Consider the following 21,113-nt stretch of genomic DNA (forward strand, 5'->3'; position numbering starts at 1 on the left):
GTATGTTTAACATATACATGTATGTTAAACATATATATGTATGTTTAATATGCAAGCACTTCAGGAAAACAGCAGGCCTCCAGTGATTCCAGTGATAACTCCTTACTTCCTGGAGCAGACATTGCACGTGATTGCATGTTTTACACTTGTTATTCTGTTTTGTTTTTTTTTAAGAGAGAATTTTTATAAGAGTTTATTTGAGCCAAACTGATGATATATACTGGGGAGCAAGATCTCAAATGCTCCCTGTTTCACACTTCTTAAAGTGACATAATGGCCATGCTTACCAGACTCTCCTAACGGTATCCATGCCTCCCCTTAACCTGTTTACATACAGCCAGTCTATAATCCATAAAAATATGAGGCAGCATTAATTAAAATAGTGATTTATTATTTCTATCTTAACTAGAAATTCTCCAGGTGAAGATTATACATTAACTCCATTTAAAATCAAAGAACTTAAAGTTAACAGTAGATCTTAAAATGGCAACTTGAGCTGATACATAATAGAGAAATGCACGTAGGAATCATACGATTCCTAAAAATGTTTACCCAAAAATTGTAAATGGAATAATTGTCACTATGATTTGTAGAATTATAAGATTTACTCTCCATTTAAAAGGTATTATATGGTATATTTATTTGCTGGAACACATAATTTTATTTTTTATTTTTTAAGTGACTCATTTAATCAGCTTTGATGGTATACACTATATGCAGTCAAACATAAACATAATCCCATATGTTACTGCTAATAAGGAAAAAAACACTACCACTTTGAAAAAGACCCTTTAGCTAAGCGGCTGTGAGAAGGAGCCTGTCAAAATTCTGTTAAAACTGAAATACTATCATTCTGACAATCTCTGAACGTAGATTACATAATAGTCTAGATTTATGTGGATCATTTCCTTGCAAATTTATAATTGAAAGCTAATCATTAATGCACAGAATATTGCAAGAGGTGTATTAGTCAGGGTTGTCGAGAGAAACAGAACCAACAGAATCTATTTTGTTTGCATTGAGATATTTCTGTTTATCTCTCTATCTATCTACCATCTCTTTATCTATCATCTATTTATTTTAAGGAATTGGCTCCTGAGATTGTACAGTCTGCGAAGTCTGAAGTCTGTACGGCAGTACAGCAGGCTGGAAATTCACGGAAGAGTTGCTGCTGCTGTCTTGAGTTGGAAATCCATAGGGAAGGCCAGCAGGCTGAAAACTCAGGTGGGATTTCTGTGTTGCACTCTTGAGGCAAAATTCCTTCCTGGAACACATAATTTTAAATTTTACAAAAAAATGTTTATTGGACTTAAAGTTTTCTTATTTGGCCAGTAAAACCAGGATAGGAAATTTAGGAAATTCAAAATTAAGATATTGAAGAGAAAACAAGTCCAAGACGTACACAAACCAGAATACTATGCTACCAATCTTTTCTACATTACTGGAAAATCTGGGAGGCAACAAAAAATAGTTTTTAGAGTGAAAGTATTAAACTGGTCTGATGCATACAAGTCATCTTTAGAAATATGACATGACATAAAAATTTTCTATGCCACTGTATGTCAATTATTAGAATTCTTTCAAGTGTTTAAAAGCATTTGAGATTCACCCTTTTATCATCTTTATTTTTTTCCCCTTATTCCTCATTCCTAGCACTAAAACCAGTAATTTGCCCACAGCTAGAATTTTTTAAACTCACTCTTGGACTCCATGGGACCCTGGGAACAGAAGTTCGGTTAAGACCTCCCACTTTGAGGAGAGGTACAACTGAATACACACCACACATCGGGATGCCTGTGTTTGCTTGGAGTTAGACTGGAGTCTAGACAGGCAAAGGCCAGGAAAAATCATCCCTTTTCCCCTCTCAGCCTGGGCGATGATGCCTGGAACCATTGGACCTCGCCCCACCAGCGTTTAGGAAGTCGGTAGAAAAGGTCCTGAAAAAAAAGAAAAGAGAAAAACAGGATTCCCTGACCGGGAATCGAACCCGGGCCGCGGCGGTGAGAGCGCCGAATCCTAACCACTAGACCACCAGGGAGCCACGAGGAGAGCTGCACCTAGCATCATTAGATGAAAAATGTTGACAGTGAAGGTTAGTTTTCTGAAACGCAGCAGAACTGAATGTGAGTCCCAGCGGCACGGGGCTGAATGCAGCTGTGCCCTTGCCCAGCTGCTCATCACCTTCACCTCTCCCAGACCTGGAGGACGCTTTGGGCTCTGAGATCAGACTGCAAGGTCACTGAGCTGGGTTGTGTTCTAGTCCAGCTTTAGCACTGTGTGCGGCCTCGGTTGCCTTGTGAGTAGGGTGCGGACTTGGCTCATAGCGGGGGGTCAGCGGAGTCCGTTTACTTCCTGATCTTTGTACTGGATCAAGGGGCTCTCCTGATGACGTCACGTGTACGGGCTCCCTTATGGTGTCCCGACCAGCTCAACTAGGGGAGCATGAAACTTCTTTGCTCGAGCCCCAGATGCGGACTTCGGTTGGTTTTCTTTTATTCGATCACATAAATCAACCTGTTCCACAAGCTAGCTGGGATGGAGGAGAGCCAAGTGCGCTTCGCCGGGAAGAACTGCCTGGTTTTTAGAGGCTTAATGCCAGCCAGCAGGTAGAGAAGATTGAGGCGCTAGCTGAGCAGGTTAGTGGAGTTCTTGATCTAAGGGTAACCTGAAGTGTGCCTGGTTGGACTAAGTGGTTGTGGCAGGCGATCCAGTGTGATTTAGAGGAGACAAGGGAGGCCTCGTTCGTCGTGGTGACAAGGCTTTCAGGTGAGAATTGAACTCCAGCCACGTGTCTTGTGACTGGAAAAAAGAGCTGAGTAGGCTTCCAAAGCCCACCCCTTTGCCCTCCTTTTGTTGTTGTTAAACGTGAATGTAACTTTCAAGAAAAGGGTACTGTTTCCGCCCGGTTTCGAACCGGGGACCTTTCGCGTGTTAGGCGAACGTGATAACCACTACACTACGGAAACCTGGATGGGGAAGGGCACTAATGATATCCTCATGAAAACCGTAGGACGTGCTACAACGCCTCTAGCTATCAATTTTTTGAACTGAAAAGCGCCCCGGGAAGCACCGGTGATCCCTCAGACCAGGAGACTGCGGCTCCCGAGAGGCTCTTGCTTGGGGTTCCGCGCCTACCCCCCGAAGCGAGGACCCTGGCGCTGTCCCCCCACCCAAAAAAAAAAAAAAAAAGTTTGGCTTCGGGATCCCGCATCGAACGCGGGTTTCCATTCTTGAACTCAGCGCCGGGGTGCCCGAGTAGTCCCCACCGATGCCTCCGCTCCCGGCAGCTGCAGGAGCCGGCGGGTTGGGTGCGTCTGTGTCCATCCGCGCCGCCCAGCAGTGTGGACACCGCCCCTCTCGGGCTGGGGACACACGCCGCCCGGGCCCTTTTCACGGCGCCGGCGGTCAGTGCTCCTGGCTCTTGCCGATCGGCGGGTGCCTGGAATCTACCCAGGAACCGAAGGTCCCGCTCCCCCCCCCCTTCCCTCCCCTCTGCTCCGACGCGCGGGACCTGCGCCCTCTTTCCACGCAAGCCCTTGCGCCTCTGCGCTTCTCCGGTGTCCTCCAGGCAAAAGGAATCCCAACACCAGCTTGGCAGTGTCCCCATCCCCCACCCCAGAGGTCTGGATCTCAGTTCTGCGAGGGGCCTTGTTCAGGTTCTGCAGACACAAAGGTGGACTTCTCCCCCCTCCTTAGATGCCAGGTGCCAGCGTTGCAGGGTCCCGCCTTCTAACTCCTGAAGAACCAGCACTAGCCAGGTAATGACCCTCCACGCAAAGTTTCAGTCCTAGTTCTGGGGGCCCCCTCTGATTGCCTGTGCTAACAGCAATAGCTAGGTAGTATCCTCAGAGCTCTCTCTGGGTTCCAGCTCCTTGGGACCTCTGGACCAAGTTTCCAGACTCTAGCAGCCCCAGCATATCCCCTTTGATTTTTCAGCTCTAGGTAAGGTAACTGCTTCCTGCTCTTTTTACCTGTTTTAACTTGATGTTTGTTTTTTGCATGTTAAGCATCCAATTATTGTTTAATCATTTCCACATGGTAAATGATCTGGTGTGGTTTCCCTTTTCCATCCAACTACTTACCTCCTTAGTAGCCAAAGCCTGGGCCAAAAGCTGTGTGCCTGGAGGATTGATCACGTGAGCTCTTCCCATTAGATTGTTTAGCTGTCTCCTATTTCTGTTATGCAGGAGAGGAAGAGTCATCCCCAGGAAACCTCCTTCACCCCATGATTTTCCAAGATAGCTATATCACTGGGTGAAAAAAGCCAAGCTATTTCTGCAGGAGACAGTAGTGATCCATGTTCTACTTTTAACAATTCAGTGTTACATGTGTGGTCAGTCTAGAAGTGACTATTAAATGGCACTGGGCAGGTAGAGATGCATGCCCACTCTGGGTCTGGGTGGTCCAGTGAGTACTCTAGGATCACTGTCCTTAAGTTGAGCTCTGAGGGCTCGGGCATCCAATCCTAAAGTTGAAGGACAAGACAGCGGCCCCTCTGGTGGTGGGTGAGAGCAGTGTTTCCATCTAGGCTGTCACAATCTGAGATTTGACAGGGTTTTCTCTTAATGCTCCATTTGCTGCTCTACAATGCCCACATCCTGGGTTTGGGGCAGTGGGTTTGGGGCAGTGGTTGGTCAGATTCCCACCACACCACCTGAATCCCCTTATTGCCCCCACCCCACCCGCTTCTGTAACACAGGAGCTTCCCCTGAGAAATACCCCTGTTGTAGTGGCAACTCTTAGAGTTGCTTAGCTAGTACTTCTCGCCAAGTAGGTCGCAGACCCCACCAGTAGTTCTCAAACCAACCCATCATGGATTTCCAAGGATTCCATCTTGTTTTCTGTGTTGCATTTAAGAGACAGTATGAAGAAGTCGCCATTGTCTTGTCTTGTTTTCATTGTAGCAAATGCTCCTAAAACTGTAGCTACAAAGGGCAAAAAGGTGGGCAGAAAGGTGCAAAAACCAGGACTGTGAGAGCAGAAGATGAGTTAGAAAAATAGAGAAAGGGGGTTGGAGCAGGGGCTGGGAAGCCTTTTATATAAAATGGCATCTCTTTCCAGATCCAAATGGCATTTTCTGCTGTCAAGTCCCGCACAAGAGCATGGGAATCTAAAGAGGAGTATTTCTCCCCTACCTAGGAAATCCAGGATTTGGATCCGGCGCTGACTTGCTTGCTTGTGCGGTGTACAGCCTGCTAGATGCCAGTTGTTCAACCCTGAGCTCCCACCGTCTCTGTCTTTGCCTGCAGCTGCTTCTGGAAGTAAGTGCAGAGGAGCAAAGTGACTCCCTTCAGGATGCGTTCCAGGCAGCATCTAAACATACATTCTTTTTGCTGCCCAGCTCTGCTTTCTTCCTTTCCCCATCCACGCTCCCACAGATGACAGGGACACCAGGCAACACACACTCCCTGCTTTGCTGACATGATCTCAGCATCCTACAGCCGAGTTTTGGGCTAGCCTTCTCTCTGTAACTGTTGGAGATTGTGAGTTGTCCCCCTTCAACTGGGTTCAGAAGGCCTGAATTATCCTTAACCCTGTCACTGTTGTCTATATAACAAATTTCTCAGCTGTAAAGTGGGGGTCATATGTGACTCCCTGTAGTCACACAACAGCCTAGTCAACTGTCCCCCCGTGTCTTTCCTTAAGGAAAGAAGAGTCTGTGAGATTGTGCCTTTCTGGGACTCTGTTCCATCCTTGTGTTTACACCTTACGTCTCTCTGTCTGGTCCCCAAAAGATGGTTTGCAGCCAAAGACGGGTAAGATATCTCACGGGAGATACAACCTAAGCCATGCTGAGTGGGGACCCCCAATGAGCTGTCTTAGAAAAATATGGGAAGGGGCCTTGCCTCCCCTTCCCCCTGCCTGGGAAAAGCATTTGCCATCTCTGGCTTTTCCCTGGCACCTGTTTGTGAGAGAAGTAATGAGGGCAACAAAGATCAGTTCTCTCCACTTATCTTAACGGAGCTGTTACCATATGAGAGACTTGACCCTGAGAGGGTACATACCGTAATTAAGACATCATGGGACCTTGTGCTTCGGCTGTTGGCAGGCAGACAAAGGGTGATTGGAATAAACATTTTTCTGCTATGATGTATGAGTCTCACAGACCATGTAAGAAACAATGTTACTTTCTTGTATTTGTATGTCTATCAATAAAAACCTCCAGTTGGCCTTATTCTGGGCTCCAGTCCTCTGAGACCCCTGGCCTTCGGAGAGATTTAACTGCATTAAGTCTTTGTTTGTTTCTTTCTTAAAAACTTAACCCAAGCCGCCCCTTCTCGCACCCTCACTGCCCGTGTTGCGCTGGATGCCACAACTCCCCTATTTCCTACCTTGAAGTGCTGAAAGTGTCCCCGACCTAATCTTGGATTTACAATGACAAACAGAAGGAACTGTCTTCTGAGATGAGACCAGTGCTGTTCCCTCACCTTCCTCACTATGTGGAATCAGTCCTGCAACGGACTGGTGATCCGTCTCCGTTACTCCTCTGGGGCCCCTGTGCTCCCGAGAAGCTCAGAGTGGCCCACGAGTTTCCTCATTTTCCTCCTCCATCTTCCTCAAGTCCTTGCTCAATGCCAATTTACCTAGAGCTTTCTTGCCTAAGGGCGTCTCACGCTGATCCCTAAAGTGGTATTTAATCTCAAGGCAAATTCAAGGTTGGTTGGAGTCACTCAGATGCGTAGCCCTCAGCACTCTGCCCCAAATGACAAGCATGCTCTATCCATTTGTCATTGCTCTATAATATCTACTCTTGGAATATAACACAATTTATTTGCCCTTTCTACTATGGGTGGGCTCTCACGTAGATTCTAATTTTTGACCTTAACACACTATGTTAGTGAGAATATTCTAGTAAATGTCATCTGACAAAGATATGTATGATTTTTCATTGGGACCCCCTATTGCTTCTGTATCCTCCCGTGTAACTAGCTAGTATGGTGTTTTTTCCCATAGGCATTCAAAAAAAATGATGATCTGAAAAAATGATCTCCAAAAAATGATCTGAACTGACTTAGAATCCCATAATATCCTGGCTGACTACTATTTGTTACAGAAATGAGTAGAAGAGAATGTTTTAGTTCATCTTGTTCCTGAGAGAGGCAAAGCGGTTAGATGTATGTAGCAGGAATCAACAATCTTGGGTTTTAGCCCCAGTGCGCTCTACCCTCCCACTGCATTTTTGAGACGTCACTTTCCTTCTTTGTGCCTCAGTTTCTCCATCTGCAAAGTGAGGGTAAAATACCTACATTGCCTTTTTAGAAATATGGTCAGGATTGCAATTTATTTTAAATGTTGGGATGATTGGAGCAAAGCCTGTAAAGTACTGAACTTGTCAAAAAGAAGACAGATTATCCGTCATTACTTTGGTAATGATAAACTTACGAGGCCAACTCCATGTCCTCTGTGTTTCTGTAGGTGTGCCAGAGCGGATCCAGTGGCTTCTGATTTCACCCCTTTGTCTGGGACCTTGGCAGTGTTGTTTGTTTTGTGCCAGCAGGGGGCATAGGTGTTAAGTAGCTGTTTCCTGAGAAGCTAAAATTTGCCTCAGGCTCAGAGTCACTGGTCAGTTACTGGTCTGGAACAGGTAATTCAGGTGTTGGAAGGAGCTAGAATGGGGATCAGGGCAGGTTATCCCCCAACATTGAATCTTTAAAACCACCCTGTACTTTATTGACAGTTCTGTCCAACATTTCGCATGTCGTTAGACAGCTGCTGGATACTGGACTAATTAAGATACCAAACCTTTTTGTAAAGCCATTTTCCTGAATTTCCACAACTTGTGGTCCACTATAGATCCAAATCAGATTGCTTAAGACAATTTGTGTAATAGACAAAATATTTTTTTATCTGATGCTGAAAAACAAAAGTTGCATCAAGGATGCAAATTTAACATAAAAAGAGGACTTTTGGAAGGGCCCAAATGGCTGCCTGGGTGCTTCCTGAAATCACTACTCTTGCAAGCACTTCATATGACTACCTACCATGGAACTGACAAAAGGACTCAAATTATGAAAAAAATATTAGTAGGGTGATTGTTCTAAATTAGAACAACAGGTTTCTAATCAATGTTTAAACTGTCAATCACATAACTTGGTTAAAACCATTAAAATAACGCCAGGGTCTTCTCCCCCACCATCTGGACCATTTGAATATTTACAACTAGACTTTTTCAATTGTCTCCTTCTATGAGCTATTAATATGTACTGTAACAGTACGTCTATTTTTTAGATAGGTAGAAGCTTTCCCATGTTGGAAAGCTGATGCCACCACTGTAGCAAAGAAATTATTAGAAGATGGTTTTCCATTGTGGGGAATCCCAAATGAAATTTCAAGTGGTAGAGAGACTCACTTTACTGGACAGGTTATAAAACAATTAAACAAGCTTATTCAAATATTATGGCACTATCATCCTCTGTCTTTAGGAAAGGTTGTACATACCAGTGATATTCTAAAATTGGCAAAATTGACTGAAACCACAGGAATACCTTGGCCTAAGGCGTTATCCTTATTCCTTATGTCAACGAGGTCAATGCCTCTTGTGAAACATAAGTTAGCACCTTATGAAATCATCACTGGGCAACCCATGCCTTTGATGATAGAACTCTATCCTGCCCTTGTAAATGCTAATTTAACCCAATACTGTAACGCACTAATACAATATGCAAAAGCTTATATCCAACAGATTGCGGAAGCTTTCAGAGACTTTCCACTTGGTGAAGTCTTTACATCCACGTTGCGTCCAGCGCAACACGGGCAGTGAGGGTGTGAGAAGGGGCGGCTTGGGTTAAGTTTTTAAGAAAGAAACAAACAGAGACTTAATGCAGTTAAATCTCTCCGAAGGCCAGGGGTCTCTCAGTCTCAGAGGACTGGAGCTCAGAATAAGGCCGACTGGAGGTTTCTATTGATAGGTATACAAATACAAGAAAGTAACATTGTTTCTTACACGGTCTGTGAGACTCATACATCATAGCAGAAAAGTGTTTATTCCAATCACCCTTTGTCTGTCAACAGCCGAAGCACAAGGTCCCATGATGTCTTAATTACGGTATGTACCCTCTCAGGGTCAAGTCTCTCATATGGTAACAGCTCCGTTGAGATAAGTGGAGAGAACTGATCTTTGTTGCCCTCATCACTTCTCTTACAAATAGGTGCCAGGGAAAAGCCAGAGCTGGCAACAGCTTTTCCCAGGCGGGGGCAGGGGAGGCAAGGCCCCTTCCCATATTTTTCTAAGACAGCTCACTGGGGGTCCCCACTCAGCATGGCTTAGGTTGTATCTCCCGTGAGATGTCTTACCTGTCTTTGGCTGCAAACCATCTTTTGGGGACCAGACAGAGAGACATAAGGTGTAAACACAAGGATGGAACAGAGTCCCAGAAAGGCACAGTCTCATAGACTCTTCTTTCCTTAAGGAAAGACACAGGGGGACAGTTGGCTAGGCTGTTGTGTGACTGCGCACCCATATACTGGAACCTGGAGAGTGGGTGTTCTGGAAGAGATATCCATGAAAACAGCACTTGAACTTCAATGGAAAAGGACCTAGGAGGTTCTTTTAATTTCTCACACAGCAGTTAAATTATACGATATTGAACCTTGGATCTATATCTATCAATTCAAGAGAGTCCCTCCTCTCTGCCCCCAGACTCTTAGCCATGTCAACCTACTGCTGACTTAAAATTAAGGATTTCCAGGGGAAAATCTTCCCTTGAAGCAGAGAACAACACAAGGTAGCCAGCTTACGCCCAAGGCCACGGAACAAGATTCTGCTGGGTCCTCTTTTTCTGGGACTTACTTTAATGGCAATTATTGTGATAGTTCTGCTTTACAACCTAACAGAATGCTCAAACTCATGTTCCTTTTTTTTTTTCTCACCACAAGTTTATTCAACACCAAAATCGCTCCCAGTTTGCTGAGACCATTTTCTCTCCAAAGTTTATTCAAACACTAATAATGGCTCCAACTTTACTGAGATTGTTGATCGTGTGCCCCTGCCGTGGGACTTCCCCCCAACCAATCCAGTCTTGCCCCGTTTATATTGACTTTTAAAATATTCCTGATCAGACTACATGATGCAAAGACTGGCACACAAGGTTTTTTTTTTCCTCACAAGCTCATTCAATACCAAATAACCGCTCCCACTTTACTGGGTTGACCACGTGCGCGACCAAATCCGCCTCTAAACTGGAATTCGGTTGCTGACCAAGCCCCGGCCTCGGCTTTTTGTCAGCACCAGGAGGCACAGCGCTCCGTCTGTAGGTGTGTCTCTGTCAGCTTCCCCTGGCATGAGTCTTGCAGGTCGCTCGCCCTCCAGACCTTTGGGCCTTGGCCTGCCGGTCTCAGGCCAGCTGCGGCGCAAAGTGGCCGGCACAATCTCCGGGGCAGGTGGAGGTAATCAGGGAGATACTGGGTACCCTCGTTGGTAAGGTACCAGTAGAGATGTCTCCAGGCAAACTGTTCCTTCGTACAGCCTCGTGATTGAGAGACTGCGTGGCTTTCATGACGTGAAGATTAGGCGCATTCTTGTCTGTCAGCTCAGGGTGTTTGGGCCTGTGAACATCCCTCTTGGCCGCCACCACTCCCTCCTTAAGAAGGAGCTCATATTATAAATGGCAATCCGGTTCTTCTCGGGCAGCAACATCGTTACGACTTCTGCGTCCCAGTCCGGAGCTGGAAAAGACTCATGTTCCTTTTTCTGTTAGGGATTTTCTTTATCTACTAAGGCCCACCATTCAATACATACCTTTCTTTACTAATCAAAATAGTTGCCCGGAAGACTCTCAGTTGATATTAGAACCAGCTCCTATATGTACGTGCTTGGATGACAGGAAAATGGCTTTACAAAAACACTGGGCATCCATCCGTTCAACTAATATTTTGGCCAATTTATCTAGTATTGGGAGGAAGCTTTGGACGCTAAAGGATGGCCCATAATCAGTATAAACTTCATTGCTGGCAGTCTGTCCCCATGTACAGAAAACCTTTGTCAACAAAAAAACATCCAGCCTAAGAGAAAGCTTGTAAGAGTCTATTTGAGCCAAACTGACAACAATTCCTGGGAAGCAAAGTCTCAACGGATTGAGAAAATGCTCCAGAAAATGGCCGTTTTGCAACTTATTTTATACATTAGAATCAAAGGAGGAGGGTTACATGAAATCCATTGGTTGTAGATTAAGGGGTGGGGAAAAGCAAAGTGGGGGATGGAGGATCTCTGGGATTGGATAAAAAGCAAAATGGAGAGACACACACTTTTACATTGGTGGGTATGGGATTGTTAATAACATTTTACAACATATCGAGATGGTATTTGGGGAACAAGGTCACAATGAGGGATTTTGTAGTTTCTTGCTCTGGTGTGCTGGGTTGTGCCTCCTGGGGGGTCCAGAAAAAGGGATTACTCTAACATTCCAAGGTTATGTTATCTCAGATGCAAAAAGACAACAGACAGGCTCACTTAAGGTAAAGATTGACCTTTGTCAAGGAAGCTACAGGCCAAGGATGTGACTTCCCGCCATGGCCCACCTTAGTTAGGAATTTTTATGTTCACACCATCCTATGTGGTTATTTTCAGTCTCCTGAGCTTGTCAGGTTTAACATGTGGCCCTTTTTCCGTCCACACCTTAATGCTACTGGACCTGACATAGGTTGTATTGTGGACATGTTGCTAGTGGGGGAGGAGACTATGTATGTGTGGAATGGGGGTGTACAGGGAACTCCTTGTATTTTCCAGTCAATTTTGCTTTGAACTTAAAACTTCTCCAAAGTAAAGTCTGTTTTTTAAAAAGAATAATCACAAGAATATACATTTTCAAAATGTATTTGACAAAGCATATATAGGCTTTATGAAATTGAGAGCCCAGGATTCTACTATTTCCCCGAAGGCTATTGTGCAACTTTGATGGGGTGATTGACTGTGTTTTTGGGCCTGCATGTTCTCAGTTCTGAAATGAGGAAGTGAAACTGACTGACTAAGGTTTTTCTAGCTCTGACGTTATTGTCTGGGTCAGGGAAATGTAAGTGGTACAAATGGACAGTGACCCAATAATGGAGCATGAGCAGTTTTAATCACCTCCAAAGCTGTGCCCCAATGACTAAGCAAGTTAGTGACCATTTAGTATTTCAGTAACTGGTGCTCATCATAATGGATAATGGATTAACCCCATATTATTAACCCCATAATAGGTAAATGCATAATGGATTAACCCCATATTATTTGAATATCTTTGAAGAGTTATAGGAAAACTGCCATAAAAGGTAGTTTGAGAACTCTAGCCAACAGGCCATTATTTGGAAATTTTGTAAGCTTATTTTAAAAAACGAGCTTATCAAAAATGCCCTTCCAGAAACCGGGGACATGTGCTTCTGCAGAGAATGGAGTGGAGATAAAGGAGCCTCTGTATAAATCTACCTCCTCTGGCACTGGGATGGGTCAGCATTCACCAGGCTAACATCTGAGGTAACAGGAGAGTCTTACGTGCTCCCAGCAATGCAGAAAAGACATCACTCACATGACTGGAGATTTCCAAGAAATTTCAAGCACCCATGTGCTTGCAAGATCATATGTTTGCTGAATACATATGTTGTTAGAATAACACCAAATTACTCTGAATAATATAATTAATAATGAAAATACTATAGACTTTTCTCTAAGGAATTTGCAGAAAGGTCTTAAGAGAAAGCCCTGCAGTTAAGGTACAGAGCCCGGATGCAGACACTGAAAACTGCTCTGTTGGCAATGGCTTAATTCTGACAGTGGAAGTCTCTGAACAAAGAGTCTCTTACTCTTACTCTGCTGAGGGACACAGAGGAGAATCCCGCTTCCTCAGGCAGAGTCGTCTGCTCAGTCACTTCCTTCTCAGCAGGTCCCTTCTTTTCTAAGGGCTGATGCATCCCAGCCTTCAGTTGGAGCATTGTCTCACGAAGAACCCTGTTACTGCCTCCTTTAAAAGGAAAGATGGAAAAGAAATGTGTCTGGGCCTCCACAATAGCCAGACTTTTTTCCAAGGATACACAGAAGTATCAAAACAAAATTATGGTTTAAAGAAGTTGGATTATAAAGAGGCCATAGAGGCATGAAAATCACAAGAGCAGAACCTCCAAGGAGGTAAAGAATGAAGCGTATAATACACTCCCTTGACGAGTTCCTCCTCAGCCATGAGGACCCTGGTGACCCACTGGGTTGACGGAAAGGGCAAATAGGGAGAGGTCCTGCTATGAGGAGGAAGAGGTGGGTCCAGAGTGTTTTAGAAGAAAAAAACAAGCAAACAATGCTGAAAACGAATGGGCTTTATACTGGGCTAAGGGATGAGTATTTTTGATACTTACAGTTAAAGTTCCCTGCGAGTGTCCCTTCGGAATTCAGAAAACCTTTTTATCACCCACAAGTTTTGAGAGTCATGAAGACAGAAACAAAGCATTAGATGGCAAAGCTCAAATCCCAAGTCACTGACACATGAACAATAGGGCCATGGGAATGACTCAAGGTGCCAGGTCTCCAGCCATAATCAGAATTAGAATGTAGAGGTAGCTACAGAACCCGAGGAAACTCAGCCTTCTGATTACTGGCCACACCCGACACAAGGCTGCCAGTTTCTCCCTGGACAGCTCTATCAATGGAGAGACCACCTCTTTCACCAGCCGGTTTTCATATCTGTGTACCCTTTCGCTCATAGTACCAACCAATCAATTTCTAGAGAAACTTTTAAGCATATTCTCCTTGTTCAATCTTGCTTTTACTGGAAAAATATCAAAACGATATTTTCTCAACACTTATTTTCTTGAAGACAATTTCCAATCGAAACAATTCTCGTGTTTGTTTTCCTAAATGAATTATTAAAAGCATCTATAGTGATTTGCACTGTTCCCCTGTGGGAACTCTCCAGATTTTGACCCCTCGTCCTTTTTCAGGAATATAGTGATCAAACGCTGGAGTATAATGCTGTAAGTCTGACTAATAAATTTAGCATAATGATGTTTTACTTTTTCATCCCATAATAATGAATGTATGCCAATGCAATGTTGGATTTCTTTCTCTCACAATAGGGAAACCTGTAGGGGTTTCATTTAACATGAAGTCAATTTTAACCTTCCAAACTCCCACCCTCACCGAACTTCACTACTTGTAGTTGATAGTTTGTGCATTGCTTAAAAAACAAAAAAAATCTCTATAAATGTTACATGCTGTTAATGACTATTTTGATTTTCATTCTGTTACTTTCCACTTTGTTAAAGTCCTTAAAATATTTTGTCCATATCCTTGAATATGAGTAATGGATACTTAATGTGGGGCTGATTCATAAATTTAACAGATTTGTTTATTCTTTCATTTAGGTCTTAATAGAAGTGAAGTTCGGCTGCTTATCTGGAAAGATCTTTATTTCATCTTTACTTTGAAAGATATTTTGTCAGGGATTAAGTTGTCAATTAAAAATTGTAGTATTTTAGCCCTTTAATAGTCAATGTGAATTTTTTCCTTCTGGATGTTTGTATGACTTTTCTGTTTGCCTTTGATTTTCAGCAGTTTTACAATCATGTCTCTAGATTCAGTACTCTTGTTTTTAACCTGTTTGGAGTTGATAGAATTTTTTGTATATTTGCCTTAAAGCTCATCGGTTATTTTTTTTAATTGGCCATTATATTTTACAAAATTGCTTTTAATCCAATTTCCAACTCCTACGTGAGACTTCGAATACATGTATGTTAGCCCTTTATAACATGACCTATACTTTTTCTACTCTCCTGTCTGAAGCTCCCTTCCTTTTAGCTCTCTATACATCAACTAGATACTTTATATTTATTTTTCAATTTCTAATTCCTCTTCTACTGGGTCCAAACAGCTATAAAACCATATACATTGTTTTTTAAAATTAGTTATATAGTTCAGTTCTGGAATTTCCATTTTATTTTTAATTTTTAAAATTTTTTAAAATTAAAATTTCATTTTATTTTTGAATTGCTAATCTCTGGTGCAAGTTTTCATCTTGTCATCATCTATGGCCTTGACTACCTGAAACATATTTTAGTGTTCCTATCTGATAACTGCAATAACTGAATCATGTGAGTCCGTTTCCACTGTTTACTTCTCACCCCCCCCCGCCCCGTTCTGTTTTTATTCCCCTTTGTCATTGTGTTTCTGTTTTATAATTGCTCTTAACTCAACTTCAATTTCACCCTTTAATATTTTGTTGTGCGTAGTCTTTTCTCAATACCATGAATAGATTCTTGATCTCGGATCCTGTTTTATTTACATTTCCATTGTGTTACTTTTTATAGTTTTTCATTGCTCTGTTGAAATTGTTCACTTGATCACATGTGTTGTCTACTTTTTATTTGCTAGGTCATTTTACATAGTTCTTATATTTATTTTCAAGTCCTTGTCTAATGTCCAAGTCTAGCATCTGGGCCACCTGGGGTTGTGATCTGAGCATTAGAAAGACTCTGGACATTAAAAAAAAAAAAAATGTATTTCAGCATAACAAACAGCTTTTTTGAACCATAGAGATATATTTCTCTTTTACAGCCTGGCTTTTAGCTTTTTGGTTTATAGCAGAATTCTCTTTGCTCTTCAGTTCTGCTGAGAGCTTTCTATACTCTGCTCGCTTCATCCTGCTGCCCTCCTGCATTTTTTTTTAGAGGATCCAGGGTGTATAAATGTAAACTCACATTTTCATTTACAAAGTTAACCATGAGATTTATAAATGTGTGTATACGTTTGTATGTGATGTGTCTATATTAATTGATAGTATTAAGAAATAATTCAGAGGCAATTATCCGTACTCAATTCACTCTTGTATATAAGAAAGAATTGTTGATCTTCAAACAAAGCTCCCTCCAAAAAAAATTATATTAAAACAAAATAGGTGAGAGGGGAGAAAAGAAAACATAATGAGAGAATGGTAAAGATATCTCTTCTCTCTCTCTCTCTCTCTCTCTCTCTCTCTCTCTCATAAACTGATATTCTGGGATCTCTAAAAGGAAAGTCTGAACAGTCTACCCTGGGAGCAATTTCATTGGGTCATGGGGGAAACCAATTTCAGTGATTTTGGGGTTTTCTGGATAGCACTGAAAGTTTAGCTAGAGACTGTACATGATGAGTTATTTCTGAAAGTGTCCATCTGTTGGAACCCTTAAACCAAGTTTGTACCATTTTCCTCTTCAGAATTTTTAACTTGCCAGCGTTTGGTCAAAATTCTGCTTCTAATGGAGACAGTTTGACCATTAGATCAGTCTCTTGTTGACACATAATAATCATTTGGATGTTACCATAGAATAATGGATCTGTACCAACATTTAAACACATGAATGTGAGTGGAAGAAGGCAAAAAATGTGAGTATGATCACAAATATTATAAGAAATTTGGAATCTCCTTCATACCCATTTTTCTAGTCAGACCGGGCCCAAACATGAGTATAGGGCCCAAGAATCAGTTTGTTTAATCTTAACTAACATTGTGAACTTTTTAACTGATAGATTGATCAATTTTTTAAGTCTTTACTTCAAAAAGGTAAAATAGCTTTTGTATAGCTGGCCAGTGTACAGGAAAGGACATTTTCACTTTTCTGGACTATTCCAGGTAACACATTTATGCTAATCTGTGGAGTATCCGAAGCTTGATGTTTTGTTATTTGGACCAAAGTCAGTGACAAGTTATGGCTCGCATGTTTTAGTTTAAGAGCAATAAGCCAGAGAAGAAATCCTCCTGCACTCCAAACTGGACTTCTTCATAGCGTGTGTGTATGTGCGCGCACGTGTATGTGCACGTGCTTGGGGCTTGTTGAGATTCTTGGATCTATAAATTTATAGTTTTCATCAAATTTGGAAAATTTTTGGCCATTATTTCTTCAAATATATTTTCCATCCACAACCCACCCTCTTTTTTTTCAGGGACTCTAATTACACATTAGGATACTAGAAGTTGTCTCCTACTTCACTGGTCCTGTTTTCATTTTCTTTCTCATTCTGTTTCATTTTGGATAGGTTCTAATGCTATGATGTTTTTATGTTCACTAATCTTTTCTTCTACAATATCTAATCTGCTCTTAATCCCATCCAATGTATCAGTTTTCATCTCCAGAAGTCAGATTTTGGTCTTTTTATGTCTTTCATGACTCACCTTAGCTGAGATATGACTCTTCACAGTATTCTGTCACATGCCTGATGAAGTAAGATGTTCTTCTTTCTGGCTGTTGGGAACTGGCGCTATTTCCAGTGCAGTGTGCGGACTGAGTGTTATTTCACTTAATCCTTTGAAATGGTTCTTTCCCAGGTCTGATTTGTCTCATACTCATAACTGATCACTGCTCTGCTGTATGCTTGAGGGGAATTCCCTGCAGATCTCAGAAATTCTCTCTCTGAACAGCTTTCTCCTTTTCCTAGCCACCTTGGTCTCTCCAGACTCTCATCTCCATCTTCTCAACTTAGGGACTCGGCTAGGCTGTGCCTCAGTTGCCCCTTCCTGCACCACAGCCTGGAGACCCTCTCAACGCAGTGAGCTGGGCTCATACCTTTTCTTTCCCATCCCTCAGGGATGGCTGTGCTTTGTTACCTAATGACCACTGTTTTGAAAACCACTATTTAATGTATTTTTTTCATTTTGTTGTCATTTCAGGTGAGAAAAATAAATCCAATCTCTGCTACTCCATCTTGGCTAGAAATCTGCTGTGTGATTAATAATATTTTAGTTCTTCATTTGAGTGGTGTGTTCATAAGTGTTCATTTGCTTATTGTGCCTCATAGCCATATACACATTCTTTCATTTCTATGAAATATTGCATAACTTTTTTTTCTTTAAGATCTAATTGGCTTTATTTAGTGGTTCATGAATGGGCAGCATCCTATTTGGCAGCTAGAAAGGTACTCCCGCATAAATTTTTTAAAGTCCTGAAAAGAAAGATTTTTTTCTCCCCTGGGATAGAACAAGGGCAAAAGAAGTAGGAAGAGTTTGTGGCAACCTCCTACCCTCCCTACCTTCCTGACTCCTCTACTCCTTCTATTCACAAGCCCCCATCTTGATCAACTCTCTCCTATTCCCCATGTCACTGAGCGTGTTTTCCTGACTCACCAAGATGGTTGAGGGAATTGATGCTACCTTGGGGGACAGGAAAGAGCAGGAGTTTTCATACCCTAGGCTCCCACAAACCATTTATAATACTAGGTGAGGGCCTTTCCGAATAGTGTTGACTCACACTACCAGTGAAAATTTAGGGGAGGGGTTCATGGGAAGAGTTCATGTTCCAGATAATAGCTATTTTTAGAAACACAAGCTACGTAAACGTTTGAACCCTTCTCACCTTCCCCTCTAGCCTTTTCAACCTGGCCGGAACCCTTTGCTGCTGTGGGGCTGGAACAAAATCAAAATGCAGTGATTTGCTATCTTGGGAATGATGGAAAATGTGTATAAAAGCAGACAGAGATTTATAATGATTTGATCAAAAAAAGCTTAGGAAGAAATCTCAAGGGCACACAGGAAAATTAGACAAAGGACTTGATGAATCTGTTCATGATGACAAAAAAGGTGGGGTTAGGGGAAAAGGAAATGGACAAGGGCATCCCAAATTGAAACAATCTATAAAAGACAAATTGTAACACCACCAAAAAATTAACTGTAAAGACTAGATGATAAAAACAGAAAGTTATAGATGAAGATAAAATTTTTAAAAGTTGATTGAATCACTTTGAGGATGCAGGAACCAAGGAAAGGTCTATCTATCAAGATCAAGTAGTAAGAATAAGAATAAAAAATAAGAACCAGAAAGATGGCATTGGGAGAAAGACTTAACTGGCTATTGCTGGCTTAGAAGATGGAAGGAAGTCATGACCTAAGGAATGTGGGTGGCTTCTAGAAGCTGGAAAAGGCAAGACATGGATTCTCCTTAGAGCCTCCAGAAGGGAACCCAGTCCTGCCGACACTTTGATTTTAGCCCAGTGAAATCTATTGCACACTTCTGACCTACAAAACTGTAAAATAATAAATTTGTGTTGTGTTAAGTCAGTTTTTAAAAATAAAAAAATAAGTTGAATTTCTAATGGAAACATGAAATTGAACAAGTGGGGGACTTTTTATAATGAATGGTAGTTGAAGAAAAACATCAGGTAAAGTTTATCTGAATCTCCTGAAAAACACTTCCAGTATTAGCAGGTATATAAAGGTAATATATTTCAGCTGTTCAAGAGATGCTCTACCTCATACAAAACATATTAAGCAAAACTGTGCAGTAGGAAATTACTCAATACAATTACTTGCATAACTTTAGTTGACACGTTTCAATGGTTCCTAAAATATGTGGTTGTTAAAGAAGGGATGAGTAGTGAATAAAGGATTGTTGACTGATTTTTCCTTTTTTTTTTGCCATAAAAGGGAGAAAAAGATTAGAGAAAAAAAGATGAATGAGAAGATAAAACTAAACATAATCACAATAGAAAAGTGATAATCAAGAGGAAAAACAACTGACTGTCTTAGAAAGCAGAATAGGTACTTAAAAGAAAATAAGAGTATAGAAATTCTAGAGAAATACCCAGAGGAGACAGAGAATGAGAGAGGTAGAAAGACTGAAAGTGGGCAGATCCAGAGGAGAACAACCTTGTTTCCCTGAAAATAAGACCTAGCCAGACCATCAGCTCTAATGTGTCTTCTGGAGCAAAAATTAATATAAGACCCAGTCTTATTTTAATATAAGATCGCATATAATAAATATAATGTAATATAATATAGTACTGGGTCTTATATTAATTTTTGCTCCAAAAGACGCGTTAGAACTGATGGTTTGGCTAGGTCTTATTTTTGGGGAAGCAGAATAGTTTTAGGAGAGAAAAAAAGTGAAATGAGAAGAAAAATGAAAATGGGTGAATACAAAAGAGAGTAGGGGAAAATATAAATATACTCGTATATAAGATTGATATTCCTAAGCAATTATTATGGAAACAAATCAATGTTTTTATGATTCCTTTTCTATTGGAGGTAACGGGTTTATGTGGTTAAAAAGCACAAGGATATAACTCCTCAAAATGATCATCATCCTTTTATAATTACTTTGACATATTAATTATTTAGTCATTTATTAACCATATAGAGCAGACCAATCAGTGAATGTAAGAAAGGACAAAATCAGCCCCCTGTGTGTTGTGTAGCACTGTATTTCTGCACCTCCCTTTCTAGCTCTCTGATTTTCACTTTTAATGAATACAAAAATAAAATTTTGGTCTTTATGAGATTTACATTATCTTACCTTTTAAAAAATGTATCAAGTAATTGTTCACAAATTATTTTCTGTTGTGAGAAGAGAACAATTATAGTTAAAATAGGCAAACAAGACTTTGCATCTACCTTTGAGAAAAGTGTATGTGTGAAGTGATTTTAAATCTATGAATCCTATGAGTATGATGGTATTGTAAAATATCATCAATATATGGAAATATAAATGTCACATATAGATGTAAATTCTAAGGGTCCTTAATGAGCATCATGATTTTCACTGGCCATTAGTACTGGAGACTCGTCTGCCTTAGTTACCATGTTTGTTCCACGACCTCCTAGTTCTTTTTACATGGATTCAATCTTACATCGCTGGCTATTTCCTCAACATTTGGAAACTTATCAGAGAAAAAAGATTTCCTTCCAGGTCATGAATCACTTCTATTTGTCTTCCACAACAATACTCATTCCTCCATGTTTTCCTGGTCACTGAAATATATTTACACATTTTTCAAACAACAGCTATTTTCCTACAAAGCAGAAATTGTAAGGGATGGGGTGGGTACTATTATACTCTATTTGTGAGAGTGTAAAGGAAATCAAACTGTCTGGTTTTGGGTGTAAAGGAAATCAAACTGTCTGCTTCTACTTGTTACAACTTTGACCCGGTTACCATATTTCTCTTGACTAGTGTCCTCATTTGTAAAAGGGAGATCACAAGAGTGTCTACTCATAATTTCTTGTCTCTTTCAGAATCTCCTGAGTTCTTCCTAGACTTTTCTTCCTTGCTTTGCATCCGTCAGCTATTGCTCTCTAATAATTTCAAAATCTCAGTGGTACACAACAATAAGCATGTATTTCTCACTGGAAGTTTGCAGGGCAGCTGGGGCAGCTCTACTTCAGGCTATGATGGCTAGGACAGCTCTG

General features: G+C 41.4%; 2 non-coding genes and 1 pseudogene across 2 annotated transcripts; all 3 read right to left on the reverse strand.

The window, feature by feature from the left end:
- Positions 1 to 1,966: 1,966 nt before the first annotated feature.
- Positions 1,967 to 2,038, reverse strand: TRNAE-CUC (transfer RNA glutamic acid (anticodon CUC)). Its single transcript has one exon. It is a non-coding gene; the product is annotated as a tRNA-Glu (tRNA).
- An 855-nt stretch (positions 2,039 to 2,893) lies between these two features.
- On the reverse strand, positions 2,894 to 2,966 carry TRNAV-AAC (transfer RNA valine (anticodon AAC)). Its single transcript has one exon. It is a non-coding gene; the product is annotated as a tRNA-Val (tRNA).
- A 6,884-nt stretch (positions 2,967 to 9,850) lies between these two features.
- On the reverse strand, positions 9,851 to 10,933 carry LOC109451531 (small ribosomal subunit protein eS10; annotated as a pseudogene).
- Between the last annotated feature and the right edge of the window lie 10,180 nt (positions 10,934 to 21,113).

The sequence above is a fragment of the Rhinolophus sinicus genome, linkage group LG14, assembly GCF_036562045.2.
Source record: "Rhinolophus sinicus isolate RSC01 linkage group LG14, ASM3656204v1, whole genome shotgun sequence".
Lineage (NCBI taxonomy): Eukaryota > Metazoa > Chordata > Mammalia > Chiroptera > Rhinolophidae > Rhinolophus > Rhinolophus sinicus.